Here is a 21,450-nt window from a genome sequence, read left to right as displayed (position 1 = left end):
TGACTAGAAGGTTCCGGAGGGGTCCACCATGGGGCCCACGACCTAGGAGGGCTAGCATGGGCCAAGGGGATGCCTGTAACATCCCAAATTTTACAATTAAGGATGTTAATAGTTGCATCATATCATCATGGCATACTATTTTAAAATTTGCATATTTAATTTCCAAATTACTCCATAATGATGCTTAGGGCTGAAATCTAAATAAATGATTTACTTTCGCAGATTTTTTTTATATCTAAATTTTGTTTTACTCTTTTCAAATGTGTAAAGCTCATATAAGATAAGAAACAAATAAAAAAAAAAAAACAAAAAAGAAAAGGAATGACCTGATCAGACTTACCAAACGAAGCAACCGTCCTCCGCGCACGCGCGCACGCGCGGCCGATCGGCCAGGCTGGCCAACTAGGCAGCGGAGAGCAGCTCCCTATCTCTTTTTTTTTCTTTTTCCTCCAACGCTGACAGCTGGGCCCGCGTATCATCTTCAACGTCCTGCAGGAGTTCAACAGCAATACGAGACTCTCAAACCGAAAATCTCCAGATTTTTCGCTCCGATTCCGTTCGAATCCGTGCCCCCTACCCCACGAAAACTCCTCTATATAATCCCCCGCATCAGCCCCTCTCCGTTTTTCCAAAAATCGCAAACCGCAGACCACCAGAGGGCTCGTTCCGATCTCGCCGGAGTTCGTCGCTGCGAACTCGAAGTCGAGGTTCCAGGACCTCCCTGCCTCCACTTTCCTCTCTAAGCTTTCTAGGTCGTCGACCGCATCGTTCTTACCTCTTCTTTCCGCAGGCAGGACCACGGGAACGATCAGAGACAAGTACACCGGAATTTCGCCGGAGACGGAGGATTCCAGTCAGGAACCATCTCTGTTCGGAACGACTCGCTGACGAAACAAGAAGGAGATCAATCTCGTCGAGCCGCACCTCGTCGCCACCACCACTGCATCCGACGTCGCCGTGCACACCCGACCGTCGCCTTCATCTCCTTCGTCGTCGTCCGCCACCCACCTGGTAACGCCTCCCCAGCATAGCAGTATAGGTGTTTTCGTACGTCATCATCAGTAAGCCTGTATAGTATGTCCTGCACTGTTTTTGTTTCACGTGACACACGATCGATCCAATCGTTCCGGTAGAGCTAGCTCCTTCTCTAATCAACACTTCAAAAATTTGTATCGTTAAAACTAGAGCTTCGTTTTAAATTTTGTTTTTTTGCGTTGAATTCGTAATCAAATTCTCTACCCGCTGATACTAATTTTACAAATTATAGAATTTTTTAATTTATCAGTTGAAAATTGAATTTTAGTATATTAGTACATCGGATTGTTCACGTGTCGCCGGAGCCAAGCTGAAGCCGAGCCAAGTTAAAGCCGAGCGAAGCCGTCAGCCAAGCCGCGAGCCGAAGCCGGAGCCGAGGAGCACCACAACCATCAGATCGAGATCCGATGTTTCGGAACGCGCCACGTCCGTGCGTAAAAACAACGAAATCTGAATACTTCCAAAAATCATAATTAAATAACTGTAACTCCGTTTTAATCGATTCTTTTTGCGTTAGTTTCAGAATTTTATTATCTACACCTTGGAGTTGTAATTTTCGAATTATAAGTAACTAATTATCACGTTTGTAATATTGAGTCTTAAACCTCAATTTGAACCTATAATGTAAATCTTATTTAATTAATACATGTTGGGATGTTCCCTGTTAGACTTAATGCATAATATGTTGGTCAAATTTGAAGTATTTTATCAACATATCATAATTGCATGCATGCATATAGTGTGAAATATTATTGTTGCATTGGTTATTCATTGATTTATTTTTCACCTTTGCGATAGATTGTGCGGAGTGCGCGAGTGCTGCTGAGGAGGAATATTGTTTAGAGTGCTGTTCGGATCAAGGCAAGTTACACCTTTGTTCATGTTGTCCCAAGTTTTCTACTATGCATTTCTTTTTCCTTCAAATGATTAGTATGCATGTGTAGGATGTTTTGGTAGATTTTACTTGGTGAATATTTTGCAAGTCGCGTGATTTTTGTAGATTGCCATGAGTAAAGTTATACTTAGAAATAATTCCACTTGATATCCCGCCCATATGAATGCCTAAATTTTTCTAAGTGCTATGCTTATGCTACGTAAATATCGAAAGGGGTTTGAAACAAGAAATTTTTCTAAGTACTTGAGCTCTGTTTATGAGCGCAACTTTTCTCCCAAAATCCTCCTTCAAAATAAAACTAAGTTTTCTTCTGGGCGGAATGGTTTTGACGGGACAACGAGTGTGGAGATTGGTGGAGGACTGCCGCCCAAGATCAAAGAAGTCCGCCACGTTCCGGATGTCGAAGCTTCCGAGTGCAACCACAATACGATATGGGCTCTGTCTTGGCTAAGTACTTAGTGGGAAACCTCACCTGGGTACCGCCATTGGGAGGTACTTTGGGCACGGGCGGATCCGGAAGGTGGAGGGGCTACTAAGGAAAAGCTTCGTCGTGACCTCGTCCTGGCCTTAATGAAGATGAAGAATTTTGGCAAAAAGGCTTGGTTGTGAATTGTGGGTAAAGAGCGCAACCTCTCGAGAGTGTTAACTCGATCGATCGGTCGTGTCCACGGTAACGGGACAATTGTGAGCATCCGAAGGATGGAGCCTCGAAGGATTTCCTCTCTTTTTCAAAGGAATTTTCAAAACCCTATGGCGTGTGTAATATCGTTCATAGGTGGGTTTTGGGGCCTTGGTGTGTAATATCCAAGTGCTCGAGACTTGGTGTGTCATATCCAAGTGTTAGGTTGATTTGGACACTTGGTGTGTAATATCCATGTGCTCCACTCGGCCAATATTATTTATCAAAATTTTGCAAAGTAGGGTAAAAGATTTTCTCTCTTTAACTTTGTAAAATTGGCTTTACGCAAATAAACATCAAGCCTCCTCTTGTCTTCCTACATGTAGATTTAGTCAATTTTCTCCTTCTTGGTGTAATTTGCCATACATTCAAAGTATTGACCAAATGTATTTGGCTGCACTCATGTGCAGAATACGAAGGTTGAAGAAAGGTGCGCTAGGATCGCGGGTCTACACTCAATGAGCCTGTGGCGTTGATGGACTCAATTTATCTTAAGTTTTTCGTTGCTTTTATTTGAGCTAGCCTTGAGCTATGCAAAGTTGTAATAAATTAAACTCTGGATTTATTCGATTCGTGTAATAATGATATTGTGTTTTACATGGTATTTCATCGACTGTGAGTGCTAGCTTATGATCCAGGGACTAGCATGTTAATCACAGGGACTAAGGATCCTACCCGATCCAAGGTCACTACAGATGGTATCAGAGCACATGTTGACTGTAGGACGTGACCCTAGGATTGGATAAAGACACTTCATAGAAATAGGACTTTCTATTTTGTTAAGTTATTCATGCACTTAATGTCTAGTAATTCTTTCCTTTCTTATTTTGTTTTATGCCTCTAATCTCTACTCTCCAACTTGAAGATGACGAGCTTCAACTACACCACCGCCGAGGACTTCAAGGATATTCGCTTTGGAGCTTGCCTTCTTGACATTGTTGAAGAGCTGAAGCTACTCGTACCTTTGATCAAGGGAAGTCTTTTGAAGAGATTCAACAAGGAAGGTTGTTGGGGAGTCAAGGCGGTTCAACATGGACGTGACACTGAGCCGAAGACCGATGACATTGTGATCAACCTCGTTAGCGACTCCATGGAGAAGGGCCTTAGCATTGTCATGCAGGAACTTATAGGGCGCCTATGCGGACGTCATTCGACGGAACTGAAGGGCCACTACTCCTTTACCTTTGGAAGGCGCGATGAGAAAGGCGTCCCCATCGAGTTAAGCGAAGCGGGTAGAAAGGTTGTCAAGCGTCAACGACTTCATTTCCAGGACTTAGAGAATCACATCAATACTCTCGAGGAGGAAAGTTGTTTTGAGCTACTAAGGAATGATGAACTATGCGGTCAACTCAAGGAGAAAGACAAGAAGATACAAGAGCTAGAAGAGGTGATCAAGGCCCAAGAAGAGGAATTCCAAGCGCAGGACAAGAAGTTCCAGAACCAAGAGAAGAGAGTCCAAAAGAAGAATGAGATGCTTAGAAAGCAAAATCAGGAGATTGAAAGTAATGAAGTAGAGTTCGAGGCCGATCACAATTTGATTGAGAAGTTGCGTGCTGAGAAGAGGGACTTGCAGGAGAGAAATGAAGAGTTGGCTAAGGAGCTCAAGGAGTACAAGGCAGGATTCTTAGAGGCAGGACTCACATTTGAGATAGTGGAAGAGGAAGTAGATGTAGACGAGGAAGCTAAATAGTTGACCACCATTATCTATCTTACCGTTTTATCTTCGCTTAGTTGTTGACCATACCAATCCCTTGTGGTATGGCAATAATAGTTCGATAAAAACCTATTCATACTTTATATGGATGTTTTGTGTTTCTATGTTTGATGCATGCATAAGGGTAGATTTTATTCCTTAACCTTCTATGTCAATGTCTTACCTTTTTCCTAAACCTCAGATGCCGCCGAGACGTGAGCTCACCCCTGAAATTGCGCAACTCCTGAATACCCAGAATCAGCTGATCCAACTTCTGACTCAGAATATGCAAAACAACAACAATAACAACAACAACAACAACAACCCACCTCAGCAGGATCGTCTGACTCGGTTCTTGAGGTTGAACCCTCCTACTTTTTCCAGTAGTACTGAGCCGATAGTGGCGGATGACTGGCTTCGCACAATCAACAAGAAGTTGAACACCATTCAAGCTGATGGAGCAGAAAGGGTGCGGTTTGCCGCACATCAACTTGAGGGATCCGCCGCTGAGTGGTGGGATAATTACCAAATTACTTATCCTGATATAAATGCCATTACTTGGAACCAGTTTGAGGAAGCTTTCCGTACTGCCCATGTAGCAGCTGGAGCTATATTATTGAAGAGGCGCGAGTTTCGCGACTTGCGTCAAGGGGCACGCACCGTGTCTGAGTACGGGGACCTCTTCAATAGTCTGGCACGCTATGCTCCCGATGATGTGTCCACTGATGCAAAAAGGCGGGAAGAGTTCATGAGAGGACTTAATGATGAGATATCAATCCAGCTTGTCGCTATAAGATTCAACAACTATCAAGAGCTCGTTGACAAGGCCGTGATGGTGGAAGCCAAGCGTAAGAGCATAGAAAACCGCAAGAGGAAGTCTACATTCCACAAGCATAATAACTCGTTCCGTACCGTAAGCAGTGTACTTCTTTCCCACCACCCCACCACCATAATGGGTCTTCTGCAAGTAGGCACAATGGCCACAACCATAATGGCCATCGTCATCACAATGGTAACAATCATAATGGCCATAAGCACCGTAATGGAAATGGGGGAAATGGCAACAATGGCAGTCACCAGAAGGATATTAGTCAGGTCACATGCTTCAAGTGCCGCAAAACTGGACATTTTGCTAATGAATGTCCCGAGAGGCTGAAGATTGACAATGGCAATGGGAATGGAAATGGTAATGGCAAGAAACCAAATCCGTTCGTTAAGGCTACGCTGAACCATGTCTCTTTGGAAGAAGCTTATGAAGCACCAGACTCTGTGATTGGTAAGTTTATGCTCAATTCCATTCCAGCAGTTGTTCTTTTTGATACTGGTGCATCACATTCATTCATATCAAGGGTATTCGTGGATAGAAGTAAGATACCTATTGAAACCATTAATACACCCATTAGAATAAGCTCACCTGGAGGGGATTTAGTTTCAAAGTTTGGATGTCGTGGACTGAGCCTAAAGATTGGTGCATATAGTTTCCCCACTAGCCTAATCATCTTGGAATCCCAAGGTTTAGACATAATCTTGGGCATGGATTGGATGACCGCCTATGAGGGCATCATAGATTGTGCCAAGAGAGTAATTACACTCACAACTCCAGAAAAGAAACGAATCCGATTCAAGTCAAACTTTGAACTTAAGGGGTCTATGGTGAATTCTCTTAAGGGGGTTAGCATAGAAGGTGTGCCTGTTGTACAAGAGTTTCCCGATGTGTTTTCCTGAGGAGTTACCAGGAATGCCACCTGACCGAGACATTGAGTTTCTTATTGATTTGATGCCCGGTACTGGACCATAGCCAAGAGACCCTATAAGATGGATGTGGAGGAATTGAAAGAACTTAAGAAGCAACTCAGGGAACAACTAGATAAAGGTTTTATTTGACCAAGTTCGTCTTCTTGGGGATCACCCGTATTGTTTGTGGAGAAGAAGGATAAAAGTAAGAGGTTAGTTATGGATTATCGCTCGCTTAATGAGGTGACAATTAAGAACAAGTATCCTCTACCCAACATCAATGACCTATTCGACCAATTGAAGGGGGCGCGAGTATTCTCCAAAATTGATCTTCAATCAGGGTATTTTCAATTGAAAATTCGAGGACAAGACATACCCAAAACCGCCTTCACCACAAGGTACGGCTTGTATGAATATACTGTGATGTCGTTTGGTTTAACCAATGCCCCGGCGTATTTCATGACTATGATGAACAAGGTCTTCATGGAATACTTGGACAAGTTTGTAGTCGTATTCATAGACGATATACTCATCTACTCCAAGGATGAGGCAGAGCATGAGAAGCATCTACGCTTAATCATGGAGAAGCTTAGAGAACACAAGTTGTATGCCAAGTTCAGCAAGTGTGAGTTCTGGTTAAATGAAGTTGGGTTCCTTGGTCACATAGTGTCAGCAAATGGAGTTGCCGTGGATCCGAGTAAAGTAGCATCCGTGACAGAATGGGAGTCACCTAAGAATGTGGGTGAAATCCGGAGTTTCTTAGGACTTGCAGGGTATTATCGAAGGTTCATCGAAAACTTTTCCAAGATAGCAAAGCCCATGACTGAGTTGTTGAAGAAGGAAAAGAAGTTTGCTTGGACTGATGCATGCGAAGCTAGTTTTCAAGAGTTGAAGAAATGTCTAGTGACCGCACCCGTTCTGTGTCTACCAGACATTCAGAAGGATTTCCAAGTCTATTGCGACGCTTCTCGTCAAGGACTTGGTTGTGTGCTAATGCAAGAAGGAAAGGTAGTATCATATGCATCACGTCAACTTAAAAATCATGAAAGGAAATTATCCCACACATGACTTAGAGTTAGCATCGGTTGTGCATGCGCTTAAAGTATGGATGCATTACCTCATGGGAAAGCATTGTGATGTGTTCACGGATCACAAGAGTCTGAAATATATATTCACACAGAAGGAGCTTAATATGAGGCAAAGGAGATGGTTAGAACTTATAAAGGATTATGACTTGAGCTTGCAATACCATCCTGGAAAGGCTAATGTTGTAGCTGACGCCTTAAGCCGTAAGGCCTATGTAAATGGACTCATGGCTGGAGAATTGCCAAGGGACTTGTGTGATCAATTTAAAGATCTTAGATTGGAGATAGTTCCAGAAGGATATTTAGCATCAATGGAGGTAAAGCCTACATTGCTAGACAGGACTAGAGAAGCCCAAAAGGAAGACAAGGAAATGGATGAAATAAGAGTAAACATGAGTAAAGGCAAAGCAAAAGGATTTCACGAGGATGAACATGGAACACTATGGTTTGAAAAGCGTTTGTGTGTGCCCAATGACCCTGAAATTAGGAAGTTAATCTTCCAAGAGGCTCACGACTCGCCATACTCGATACATCCGGGTAACACAAAAATGTACATGGATGTGAAGGAAAGGTTTTGGTGGAGTAACCTGAAGAGAGAGATTGCTGAGTATATTGCCTTATGCGATGTGTGCAATAGAGTCAAAGCAGAGCATCAAAAACCAGCAGGATTGCTACAACCGTTGCCTGTACCTGATTGGAAATGGGACAAGATAGGCATGGATTTTATCACCGGATTACCCAAGACTCGATCTGGATATGATTCTATATGGATAGTGGTTGATCATTTAACAAAGGTGGATCATTTCATACCTGTGAAAACTACATACACAAGCGCTAAGTTAGCTAAGATCTATATGTCCAGAATTGTATGCTTACATGGAGTTCCTAAAGGTATTGTTTCAGATAGAGGTACTCAATTCACATCAAAGTTTTGGCGCCAATTACATGAAACCTTAGGCACCAGACTTGAATTTAGTACACCGTTTCACCCACAGACTGATGGTCAGACAGAAAGGGTGAATCAAATCCTAGAGGATATGTTGAGGGCTTGTGCTCTAGATTATGGATCCAGCTGGGATGAGAATTTACCGTACGCAGAGTTCTCATATAATAATAGCTATCAATCAAGCATTGAGATGGCTCCATTCGAGGCACTATATGGTAGGAAGTGCAGAACTCCATTACTATGGGATGGAGTAGGAGAGCGCAATTTGTTTGGGCCTGACATGATCAAAGAAGCTGAAGAAAAAGTCAGACTTATCCGTGCTCGACTGAAAATAGCGCAATCCAGACAGAAGAGTTACGCTGATTGTAAGCGTAGGGAAGTAATTTATGAAATAGGAGACCGAGCATATCTCAGAGTTTCACCACTACGTGGAGTTAAAAGATTTGGAATCAAAGGAAAGTTAGCACCACGTTTTATAGGACCATACAAGATTCTAGCACGCAAAGGAGAAGTTGCATATCAGCTGGAATTGCCAGAAGTCCTATCAGCCGTCCACAATGTGTTCCATGTGTCACAGCTGAAGAAGTGTCACCCAGAAATGGCCGATACACCATTGAGAGATACAGTTCCGCTAGAGGAGGTTCAGTTGGAAAGTGATCTCACTTATGAGGAGAAACCCGTTAAATTCCTAGAAATAGCTGAAAGGTTTACTCGAACTAAAACCATTAAGTTTTGCAAAGTTCAATGGAATCACCATTCAGAGGAAGAAGCTACGTGGGAACGTGAAGAAGATTTGAGGACAGAATACCCATACCTATTTGCTAGCCAACCTGAATCTCGAGGACGAGATTCTTCTTAAGGGGGGTAGGTTTGTAACATCCCAAATTTTACAATTAAGGATGTTAATAGTTGCATCATATCATCATGGCATACTATTTTAAAATTTGCATATTTAATTTCCAAATTACTCCATAATGATGCTTAGGGCTGAAATCTAAATAAATGATTTACTTTCGCAGATTTTTTTTATATCTAAATTTTGTTTTACTCTTTTCAAATGTGTAAAGCTCATATAAGATAAGAAACAAATAAAAGAAAAAAAAAACAAAAAAGAAAAGGGAATGACCTGATCAGACTTACCAAACGAAGCAACCGTCCTCCGCGCACGCGCGCACGCGCGGCCGATCGGCCAGGCTGGCCAACTAGGCAGCGGAGAGCAGCTCCCTATCTCTTTTTTTTTTCTTTTTCCTCCAACGCTGACAGCTGGGCCCGCGTATCATCTTCAACCTCCTGCAGGAGTTCAACAGCAATACGAGACTCTCAAACCGACTCGAAAATCCCCAGATTTTTCGCTCCGATTCCGTTCGAATCCGTGCCCCCTACCCCACGAAAACTCCTATATATAATCCCAATTTCTGTTCCGTGCCGGGGCACTGTATTGTCTTCCGGAGTGCTCCCTCTTCGGAGTCGTCGGATCGAAATCGTACGGTGTTCCCTCTATTCCACTAGTGTCCAAAACGTGGCCCGCATTGATTTCGTCTCCGCCCTGTCTTCACCGTATTCATCTCAATCCCCCACCCCGCACTGAACTCGTGCTTGTCCGCCGCGATTCCTCCGGCGATTCCGTTTCCTTCATCGCGCCCGTCGATCAGAGCCTCGCCGAATGCTGCCGCCGGCGACGAGAGGTACTACCGAAACTTCTCTGTGGTGTGTGTTCGTATTATTCTCGAACTGTGCGGCGTTCGTTGTTCCCCGGAGGCGTGTCGCCGTGTTGTTGGTGAGGCGGAGTTGATTTCTGTGTCGATCTCGCTCGAAATCCGCTCGTCTTAGTCCGGCGACGGTGTGTAGTTGTTGTTGAATATCATCGGTAGGGTGAGGCGCGTCGAATCGTGGTGTTTTCTCGTTGCTGGAGTTGGTTTGCCGTCGGTGAGTAGCTGCCGATTTCACGCGATTCGCCTCGCCCTAGTCCGGCAACTGTCTAGAGTAGTCGTTGAAGTTCGTCGGGAAGGTCATGCGCGGCGAATCGCGGCGAACTGGTGGGGGATTGGAGGTGGGTCGCCGATTTCACGCGATTCGCCTCATCCTAGTCCGGCGACTGTCTGGAGTAGTCGTTGAAGTTCGTCGGGAAGGTCATGCGCGGCGAATCGCGGCGAATTGATGCTGATTGGAGGTTGGTCGCCGTTGTTCTCGGTGCCTATTCCGCACGATTTGGCTCGTCCTATACCGGCGACTATCTGGAGTAGCCTAGGAGTAGTCGTTTTGGTGTTCAGCGCTGCGAATCGTGGTAGTTCATCCCTCATTCGAGGATGTGTGTTCTGCTCATAGCATTTTTCCGTGCTGGTTTTTGAGGATATGAATCTGCATGTAGTTTCCCTTAAATGTTACATGTGCTAGATCACATAATCATCATATGCAATGTATTTTTTCTGATCATAGTTTGTTCCCTTTTGCTCATCCTGTACATAGTGTGTTCTATTTCTACATCTCAAATATGATGAATCTGTGGGGTTTTTACATCTCTAATACAGACCTGTAGGTTTTTTTACATGTACTATATGAAGACCTGTGGGTTTTTTACATGTATCATATGCAGACCTGAGGGTTTTTTTACATGTATCATATTTAGACCTGTGAGTTTTTCACATATATCATAAGCAGACCTGTGGGTTTTTTACATTTTATCATATGCAGACATGTGAGTTTTTTACATGTACTATATGAAGACCTGTGGGTTTTTTACATTTATCATATGCAGACCTGATGGTGCCTCCCACTGTAGTTCTTCCTTTTTGATCATCCTGTACATAGTGTTTTCCTTTTTGATCATCCTGTACATAGTGTGTTCTATTTTTTGTAGTTTATGTGGGTTTTCTACATCTCAAATATGCAGACCTGTGGTGTTTTTTACATCTCAAATATGCACTTGCACTTACCTAGCCACAATTCTGCTACATGCCTCTGTTAGTTGGTTGGACCTGTGGGTTTTTTACATATATCATATGAAGACTATAGGTATTCCCAGTACTTACACCTGCAACACTGCTCCATATGTGAGTTTTTTACATATATCATATGAAGACCTGTGGGTTTTTACATGTGTGATATGGAGACCTGATGGTGCCTCCCACTGTAGTTCTTCCTTAAATACATCATGTGCAGTTTTTTTACACTTCTAATATGTAGTATTCCCAGTACTTACACCCGCAACACTCGCTCACTATATATATAATTCTTTTTCGCAGTACTTTTTCGGGTATCATTGATGTCATATCTGAATTTTTTTTCAAAATGATCCCACCATCATCTTTGGTAAGAACATTTTTCTGAGTGTGATATGATCGCACTATCATATCTGAATTTTAAAAGTTGTAACATCGTGTAATGTAATTTTCTGTTTGAGCCCTAATACCTTTTTGTTTTCTTCTTTGTTTTGCAGAGTAAGTCAAAGACTCCGAAGATCAAAAAGAAGAACAGCTATTCAAAATTCAGGAAGTTAAAAGAGAGGCTACAGTTGAAATCAGTTCCTACACCTACAGAGGAACAAGTTTTAAATGAGAAACCATTGCATAGTGTGCCTCCATCGGAAGGTGTGGTGCCACTTGCAACCGTGGCACCACCAAAAGAGGACGGAGATGAAGGTGACACCGCACGGTGTGCCTCTGCCGGAGATGTAAATAATGATGCCGAGAAGAAATCAAAGGAGTTTGCTGAGAAGAAACCCAAGAAGTTTTATGCTGAGAAGAAACCCATGAAGCAAGCAGTGCCGAGAAGAAACCCAAGAAGATGTATGCCGAGAAGAAACCCGAGGAGTGTGCCGAGAAGAAAGAGAAGGTATTATTGATTTCACACATTTTTTTGGTTTGTGTGTTTTGGTAAGCATGATTACGTACATGTTTTTAATTGTTCTTTTTGTTACTCGCAGGCCAACTTATTCAACCGGTCTTCACCTATGAAAGTTGTCCGGGTTTGCAAGGCGATGACTAATGATCAGCGGTCTTTGATCACTCGAGCTGATTTTGGCAGTGTCTTAGGCATGAAGTGCTCGAAGCTAATTCCAGAGCTATGCAGATTCTTAATGGAATGTTTTGATCAAGATGAATGTGTGCTTGATTTTGGTGAAAGGGGGAAAATACCTATCACTCTTGATTCAGTTGTCGAATCATGGATGTGCCAATGGGTAGTCATCCCGTACCGTATCGTGGAAACATTCAAGCAACAAATTTAGTTTTCCAGATGTTGGGTATTCATGATGGCAAGCAACCAACTATAACTTATCTGGAGAAGCAATTAGGTAAAGAATATCCAGCAGACGATGATTACCTTCGGAAGTTCATTATCTATTTGATGTCCTCTGTGTTTGCTCCAACAACTGGAACACTAGTCAGTCCAAAGTGTTATCCTGCGGTTCTCAACACGGAAGCTATTGCAAGTTTGAACTGGGCTGGTTTCATCATTGATACTCTCATCCGGACAAAGAAATGCAAAAGGAAGTAAAAATTGGTTCAAAGCTTGCATGCCATACCTCATGGTGGGTTTTTTGAACAACTATGTTTTTTGTAGCATGTACTTTTTAAATTGGGATGCACTCATGCTTTTTGCAGCTTATGTCCATCTCGTAAATTATGCAAGGAAGCTTTTACTATATAGCATTTAACTTGTCTATTTTTCTCGCTATGTAGGTTCTGTATGTAGATTCACTGGAAACGGATGCATTAGATGTATCGAAGAAGGACCTCGTATATGTATCCGGACAAACAAGATGATCAGGCTTGTTGTTGATCTTGATACAAAGGCGGATGGATCTTTCGGCAATTTACCGGTATAATGAACTATCTCGTAGAACACAAAATATAGTTTACACATCTATTCACTTGGCTATATTTTATTCTTCTGTAATCATAGCTAATATCTTTTTCTTTTCTTTTCTTGTTGCACCAGCTCAAGCCTTGTTTCAGGAACAAGCCATCTATATTTTGTTATCAACCTTCTGTGGTTGACATGTTCATCAAGCACCATCTACCAGTGAATGTTGATGATAAGGCAAGATTTATTAATTTGAAGTACTTATCATTTAAGATGTAGACTGTCTCAATAATTACATGTAGTGGATACAGAAATAGTTGTGTACACATTTTTTTAACAGTACGGAAAAACTTACATCTCTCCTTTCACTTGTCTTATTTTTTCAGACGTTGGGTCAGTACAGAACTGCTGTTACAAAAATGTGTACTTCTTTCGAAGATGGTGTAGCTGAGTTCATCACATCTCTACCAAGCAGCAAGGGGCAAAACTATTCGGGCGTGCACAACGAAGAAGTAAAATACAGCAGGAAGAAGGAAAATAAGCGCAAGCGCAGGAAAGTACCTAATGTTAAGCAGCCAACTGAAGAAGTGGGGGACCAGGAAGATGATAATTATGAGGAGTTGAAAGGGAAAAATCCAGATGAAGTAAATGTGGATGCTGGTTGCAAGTTGCCAAAATCCAACAAGAGGAAAACTATGGATGATTACTTGGTTGGAGTGGTAGCTACCAACAAAAAATCGAAGGTTACTTCAACCTTTGATGGAGTGGTAGCTTCAAATAAAACTAGTCTCCAAGATGATCAACCAGATGCTAATTCCAAGGATCAAGATGTAGAAGATGAGAAGGGAACTCAACAAGTTGGTTCCGATGATACCTTGTTGGAAGAAGTCAGTGATGTTAACCACCAAAAACATGAAGTTCCTTTCAAAGCAGAAGTCAGTCATGATTGCGCCCCAAACTTGATGTCTCCAGGGAAACTCCATGCTTTGAACCACCTGCAGCTCTATGGTTCAGGTTCCCAATTAAGCACTGATACCCCTCCTGCACATAATGTGGAAGTTAATGATGGAATCACAATTTCAGCTCAGATTCCAAGCAAGAACAAGAAGTCAGTATCGTTTTCAGTTGAGGTTAAAGATAATAGCAAAACATCATACTCAGTTCCAATTTCAGAGCGAGCAAATCTCAAGAAAAGTGAACATTGGTAGCCCATTGGTAAGGAGACCTGTGACAAGGTCAATGTCACCAATGAAAGCAACTACGGCTACATCTGCTACCCCTAGTCCAAGGAGGCTAACAAGGCTTGCGGCTGCAAGCAATTAAGGCAAACCAGAACAAGGATGACGATGTTTTAGATCGCGCAACTCCTAATGAAAGAATTGAAGTAACTCCATCTGAACTAATTGACTCTACCATGAACGAAAGTTGGAGCTTGACTTTACAGCCGCAGACCCTGTTCCTGAAACCGAGATGCAAAGGAAGATTCGTGAGCTCCGGGATGACTGCCCTTCTTTTGATCTTGGTCTTGACAACCCGGGCTCTCAGCAAATTGAAACTGAAGGCCAAGTTCAGCAACCAGATGCTACAATGGAAGAACCTATAATCATTTCCAGCAACGAAGACAGCGGAGACTCACTTGATAAGATTTTTGCAACCATTGAAATGCCCAACACAACACCAGCAACTGTGAAATGCAAGGTGGTACACGAGGTTCATGACTCGCCAAGCAACCCAAGTAGCTGCACACCAGTGCCACAACCAAGAAGAATTGTCAAACCTGGACCTACGCTGCAATCACCTTACGGAAATCTTGTTAACAAGCCTACTGTCCCAAAGTCCGATGCTGAATTATACAACAAGGTATGTTCGTATGGCGGCAAAACCAAGCATCCTCTCAATGAAGAGAGGATAATTGACTACGGAGATTACTACATCCTGTTGCGTGACTTGGCAAACTCTGTCAAACCAGAGGGATTGATAAGCAATACCACATGTGAGATTGCTTTGCGAGTTCTTGCTTCTGAAATGGTGAATCAGAAGAAATATGTCATGCCACTTTGCATTGCTGTAAGTAAAATAACATGTCCTTCGTCCTTTTATACTCGGAATGTTTATTATTGGAGATGTCTTAACAAGTATTTGTCGGCAACTTACTTCTTTTTTCTTTTATGGCATTTTTTGAAATGCGGACAAAACTCGGAGTGCCACATGTAACTTGGACAGAACCGTCAGGGAAAGCATTTCAATGCACGCCGTCACATCGCCTAGACCACAAGGACTTTGTAAGTCCACAATCTATCACTAAAAGGCTTTTTTTTTTGTTTTTCATCAATCTAGTTGTCACATGTTTCTCCTTGCAGGTTTACCTAATTCTTATCTTACATTCCTTCATTTTTTGCGCGAATGCAGATAATGTTCTCCGTCCTACAAGATCTGACACCTGAAATTAAAGATGTGATGACTGGGCATTATTATCTAATTGTGCTCAACCTCAAGTCAGGGAGGTTCGAGGTCATGGATTCTCTAAGGAATGAAGGGAACAAGGGTCTTATGGCGGATGCTCGCAATATCATAGGAAGCATCAAACATTTTTGGCGAGGTCAACTACAAGTGAGTCAAAGATTGACATCTCCACATATAAGACTGTCTTCATTCAAACCACAAAACAAGATACAACGTAAATTTTCTGTCTGTCAACCCTATTTTCTTCATCACATTTTTTCTTACATCTCTTTTTTATAAATGTTTTCTCAGCATCTGTTTTTGTTTCTTTTTTGCTAGGTACGACTGTGGTTACTTTGTGCTAAAGTTCATTGAATCATGGGATGGAAAAAGGATGCTACCAATCAAAGCATCTGACATGCCAACATATAGGAAGCTAGTTTCGAAAAATGGATGGACCGTCAGAGAACTTGATCAACTGGGAAGAACTACTGTTCAACGTTTGATAGCCAAGGTCTTACCCCTGGTATGGCAATGGATAGCTTTGCCGATTTTACTTCCACAATGCGAAAATTTCCTGTGGATGATGTTACTTTTATTGGTTCAATGCCTATATGCAAATCATATCTTTCGTCTTTTGACGACTATTGTACATTACATACCCACACAATAAGATGTTCTCCTTCTGTAATGATTTTCTACATTTTATACATAAATCTACTTAGCAACAAGAACAACAGTTTGGCATAAAATTGATATTGCACTGTCATCATTATGTAGCAACAACCTAAATTGCAGATCAATGACTGTTTCAACACAATGACTGTTTGCATTATAGATTAATGCACCAACTACCAAAACATAAAACATTTTATACATCTAGACCATGTTACGGAAGAAGTCTTTTCTCTGTTTGCTCCGGTACTGGGGTTATCTTGTCTTTGCATGAAGCTGCAGTGTGCTGATTAGACCCGCAGAGACTGCACTTCACAGGTTTAGAAGCCTTCAAATGCAACCCTGATTGTTTCCTTTTTTCTGCTGGTCGACCTTGTTTCGAAACATACTCTGGATCTTCAACATGATCAAATTTTGTAGAGCTACCTTGCCCAGAATGACCATCATTGCCTACATCTGGTGCCTCATCTTGAGTTGCATTACCTTTCTTTTTATTTTTCCGCTTTGCAGACTCTGCAGCTTCCATTGCTAACAAGTCTTTCTCCAAAGCTAGCATGTATTTGTCTGCTACTGCCTTCCCTTTATCAGAAGTTGATGCTATTTTAGCGACTCTAGTGTACTCATTACACAGAGTACCATAACGTATAAGCTGCCTCTCTTTGTTAGTTGGCTTCCTTTCTGATGGGACTTTTGGCAATTCCATCTTCTCCTCAACTATTGTATCTTCAAGCATTCTCCACCTTCGCAGTATGTATTTTTCTGGAATATACTCAGTAGCACCCAACTGTATCATAACTCTAAAAATATGGCAACATAGCAAACCATCTCTGTTAAACTTGCAACACTCGCAGTTGTAAGTTTCAGTCTCCATGTTAGCCTCAACCCTATATCTGTTCTTACCATATCCGTAAACATAATGTTTAATTGGCATAACATCAAAATTTTGGCCATCAACATGCTGGACATTGTAGGATGTAACTTTCCGCAGTTCTGCTCGAAAACGCAGGTAGATGGGGTGCGTATACACATCCAAAGCTTGTTGTTCTAATGGATAATCACCCCATAGCCTGAAAATCTTGTCTTCATCCTTAAATTCAACTGAATCCTCTGCAACATCAATTTTCTCTTGCAACTTCAAGTACTGTTCGAAGAAATTGTGTAGGCTGTTGTGTGGGCTAATATATCTTTTCAACACTGCATTGAACCCCTCACTCCTAGCAGTAGTTTGTAGGAAAGGGAAGAAGCGTTCCTTGAAATATGCTGGGACAAATGTGGCTCTAAGATGATATAGATCACTCAGATGAGTGTTGTCAGATACATTGTGTTTCATAATCATCTCTGCCCACCTCATTTCAAACTCTTCAATTGACATGCTGTAGTCTATTACTTCATTCAGTTCCTGCCTTAGGTCCTCATGTTTAGACAAGAAATTACCCAACACAGCCTGTGCATTTTGCATGATGTGCCACCTACAGTTTCTGTGTGTGCAATCTGGAAAACATTGAAGAATTGCAGTTCTCATAGCAGCATCTTGGTCGGTTATGAAATTATCTGGTTGTAGTCCACCCATAGCTTCAAGAAATTCCTCAAACAACCAAACAAAACTTTCCACGTTTTCATTCTTTAGAAAACCACAGCCTAGCTGTATAGTTTGGCCGTACCGGTTGATACCTATGAAAGGAGCAAACGGCATGTTGTACTCATTTGTCATGTAGGTACTGTCAAATGAGAGGCAGTCACTGTAGTTTTTGTAAGCCGCTATTGCAGCACCATCAACCCAGAAGATGCGGTCAACCTTGTCAGCATGGTCTGTATGTAGATTGAAGTAGAAGTCTGGATCTTCCTTCTTCATTTTCGCAAAATGAGCAAGCAAAATTGACATGTCCTTGTGCTTATGTTCTTCATCAATGGTAGCCATGAAGTTGCTCACATCTTTGCTGTCATACGGTACATTAGCTAGCCCGCCATACACTTCTCCCATTATCCTCATAATCCTACCAGCTGACAGGTTTACCTTGTGCAACATCCTAACAAAATCCTTCTCTTCCTTGGGAATCCCTTTATGAGACCTCAAGTACTTTTTCAGGGAGAACTTCTGAACCAATTTGTGATTATGCTCTTCTATGAAGTATGTCACATGCCACTTCGCCCTTTCCTCTTTACTCTCAACCTAGCCTTGCAATCAGATTTCTTAGTGATGGTACGGTTCCTCCGCCGAACCGGTGGAGCTTCTAGGCTGATTAATGTCCTCATTTTTACCACTCTTGTTACAAACAAACAATTGCTTGTCCTTCTGGCCATCAAGAGTCGAGTTCTTCGATGTACTACATTTGATGGAAAATCCAATCTTATGGGCGTATTTGTTGTAGTGCATCTTTGCCTCCTCCCATGTATCAAATTTCATCCCTGGGAAAGGTGTTTGGATTTCGGCTTGATCGCACGGTGTCGACCGAACTTCTTCATCATCATCACCTGCTGAATCATCACTTGACAAGTGTGTTACCGGTTGTAGCTTCCGTGTCGTCGAAGCACCTATGTTGCTCTGCTCTGGATTTACATGCTTGCTATGTTCTGGATTTGAATTGGCTCCTGTTTTGCACTGCTCTGTATTTGCATTTGCTGCCGTATTGCTTTGCTCTGAATTTTTCGATCCTTCTGCTCTGGTTGTTGGTTTACTGCTGCTGCATGGTTGTTCATCCAAATCATCAAGCATTGAATCATCTTCCATGAAAGGTTCATTAAGATCTAGTCCAACAGCAACACTTCTTCCAGCCATGTCTGAAAATAGAGAATAAGATGTAATTCAACTTACTGGTTCCTTAAACAAACCAAACTAGCAATTGTAAAAACTAGCCAGATGCTACAATACAAATGTAGAAACATTTTACATACATAGTAGTTTGTTTGTTTTTCCAGTGCTTTTGTACTAGTAACAATTTCAGTTATCTACAAAACTAATGTTGTTTTTCAAATCTTCTGATTTTTAATTTCTTATGTATACTTTGAGAATAACATGCCCACTAACAGTAACTTTCCTTTTTTTTGCACAGCTTACATCAACTGATGTTTTTGGATGTCCACCAAACTGATGTCATTCTCCAACAACAACTAGCTGGAAAGAACAAGGCTTAAAATCATTCTTTTAGGTTCGTCTTTAGGTTATAGACAATGAAGTTCCATGGATTTTGGATGCAATCAGAACCAAATATGTTTCGTATCTACTCTAGTTTTGTTTTTAGCTACCATGTTCTGGTGTTAATGCACATGTATCCATGAAAAATGAGTACAACAGTGACATGTCGATGCCCTACTCGTGACAATGAAGTTGGAGTTCTACATGCATGTGCAATTTACACCAGCTGTGCATGGTTATTTTTCAGTTATGATTATATTTCTACAAGTCTGTGCAAAATTACATCAATTATTTTTGCCAGTTTTATGATTCTTTCTACATGCCTGTGCAAAATAGTATTTCAGTTATTCAGTTCTACATGCACATGTAATCAGACAATGCATCTGCAACTTCTGTAGGGAAAGACCATGTAAGACAGACATTTTTACAGAAACAAATGTTATCATTTATGCATTCACAGGTTCAAATTACTTTTTTGTGTTTGCAAAATCCTGTTTTTTTACATGCTCCAAATCCATACCTGTTGCCCTCATAACAGACAAATATACATCTGTGTTCTCTAATGCTTTTTGTACAAAGCTACTAATCTAGATCTACCAGTTCATGACAGCAAGTTTGTGCTAGTATTGAGTTAGATGTAGGTGTACAAAAAGCAGCTCTGGATTGAGAGCTTGAGTAGAAATCTATCGAGAGATTAGAATAGCAGGAACTGGTAATAGGATTTTGTACATGTAAAAAGAGGAGATCTTCAGGAGCTTGAGAAGAGAAGAAAAACTTGCAGATTGGTACTGGTAAGCAGATAGTTTACCAGATGATGTTTTTTCTCAGATTGTATTGCAGATTTGACTCCTGGTACGTTTGCTCAACTCCAGATGTATTTTTGTTGGCTGGATTGTCTATCCTGGAGTTTTTGTATCCAGCAATGAAGCTGGACGGCGGCTGGAGGAGGAAGAAGGTAGAAGATAGGGTTTGGGGACAGGGATGTATAAACAGAGTTGTCTTTGGGCCTGGGCAACGGCGAGATATTGTTGGCTGCAAGCTAGCCAACGGGCAGCTGTACTGGTTTTGGATCGTAGCGTTTTGTCCTGGCCCGCCGGTCCAATTTGGAAAAGCAGACGGGGACCACGGGCGGGACCACTTTCTATTTTGGGAAAGAAAACGATTCGGACAGGGGGGCACTCCGGTAGACTATATAGTGCTATAGCACTGCGTAGCAGGGTCCATATATAATCCCCCGCATCAGCCTCTCTCCGTTTTTCCAAAAATCGCAAACTGCAGACCACCAGAGGGCTCATTCCGATCTCGCCGGAGTTCGTCGCTGCGAACTCGAAGTCGAGGTTCCAGGATCTCCCTGCCTCCACTTTCCTCTCTAAGCTTTCTAGGTCGTCGACCGCATCGTTCTTACCTCCTCTTTCCGCAGGCAGGACCACGGGAACGATCAGAGACAAGTACACCGGAATTTCGCCGGAGACGGAGGATTTCAGTCAGGAACCATCTCTGTTTGGAACGACTCGCTGACGAAACAGGAAGGAGATCAATCTCGCCGAGCCGCACCTCGTCGCCACCACCACTGCATCCGACGTCGCCGTGCACACCCGACCGTCGCCTTCATCTCCTTCGTCGTCGTCCGCGACCCACCTTTTTTTTTTTTTTTTGCGAGGAAATTAAAGGCTCCCAGCACCAGCACAATCAGCCTGTCGTCCGCGACCCACCTGGTAACGCCTCCCCAGCATAGCAGTATAGGTGTTTTCGTACGTCATCATCAATAAGCCTGTATAGTATGTCCTGCACTGTTTTTGTTTCACGTGACACACGATCGATCCAATCGTTCCGGTAGAGCTAGCTCCTTCTCTAGTCAACACTTCAAAAATTTGTATCGTTAAAACTAGAGCTTCGTTTTAAATTTTGTTTTTTTGCGTTGAATTCGTAATCAAATTCTCTACCCGCTGATACTAATTTTACAAATTATAGAATTTTTTAATTTATCAGTTGAAAATTGAATTTTAGTATATTAGTACATCGGATTGTTCACGTGTCGCCGGAGCCAAGCTGAAGCCGAGCCAAGTTAAAGCCGAGCGAAGCCGTCAGCCAAGCCGCGAGCCGAAGCCGGAGCCGAGGAGCACCACAACCATCAGATCGAGATCCGATGTTTCGGAACGCGCCACGTCCGTGCGTAAAAACAACGAAATCTGAATACTTCCAAAAATCATAATTAAATAACTGTAACTCCGTTTTAATCGATTCTTTTTGCGTTAGTTTCAGAATTTTATTATCTACACCTTGGAGTTGTAATTTTCGAATTATAAGTAACTAATTATCACGTTTGTAAT

At 42.1% G+C, this 21,450-nt stretch overlaps 1 long non-coding RNA gene across 1 annotated transcript; it reads left to right on the top strand.

Annotated features, from left to right (window-relative positions):
* The first annotated feature begins 548 nt into the window (after positions 1 to 548).
* On the top strand, positions 549 to 1,895 carry LOC124650645. The gene is made up of 3 exons (XR_006987086.1): positions 549 to 707; positions 791 to 1,011; positions 1,834 to 1,895. It is a non-coding gene; the product is annotated as an uncharacterized LOC124650645 (long non-coding RNA).
* Positions 1,896 to 21,450: the final 19,555 nt, after the last annotated feature.

The sequence above is a fragment of the Lolium rigidum genome, chromosome 4 (assembly GCF_022539505.1).
Source record: "Lolium rigidum isolate FL_2022 chromosome 4, APGP_CSIRO_Lrig_0.1, whole genome shotgun sequence".
Taxonomy (NCBI): Eukaryota; Viridiplantae; Streptophyta; class Magnoliopsida; order Poales; family Poaceae; genus Lolium; species Lolium rigidum.
This window is presented reverse-complemented; position numbering and strand designations above follow the sequence as displayed.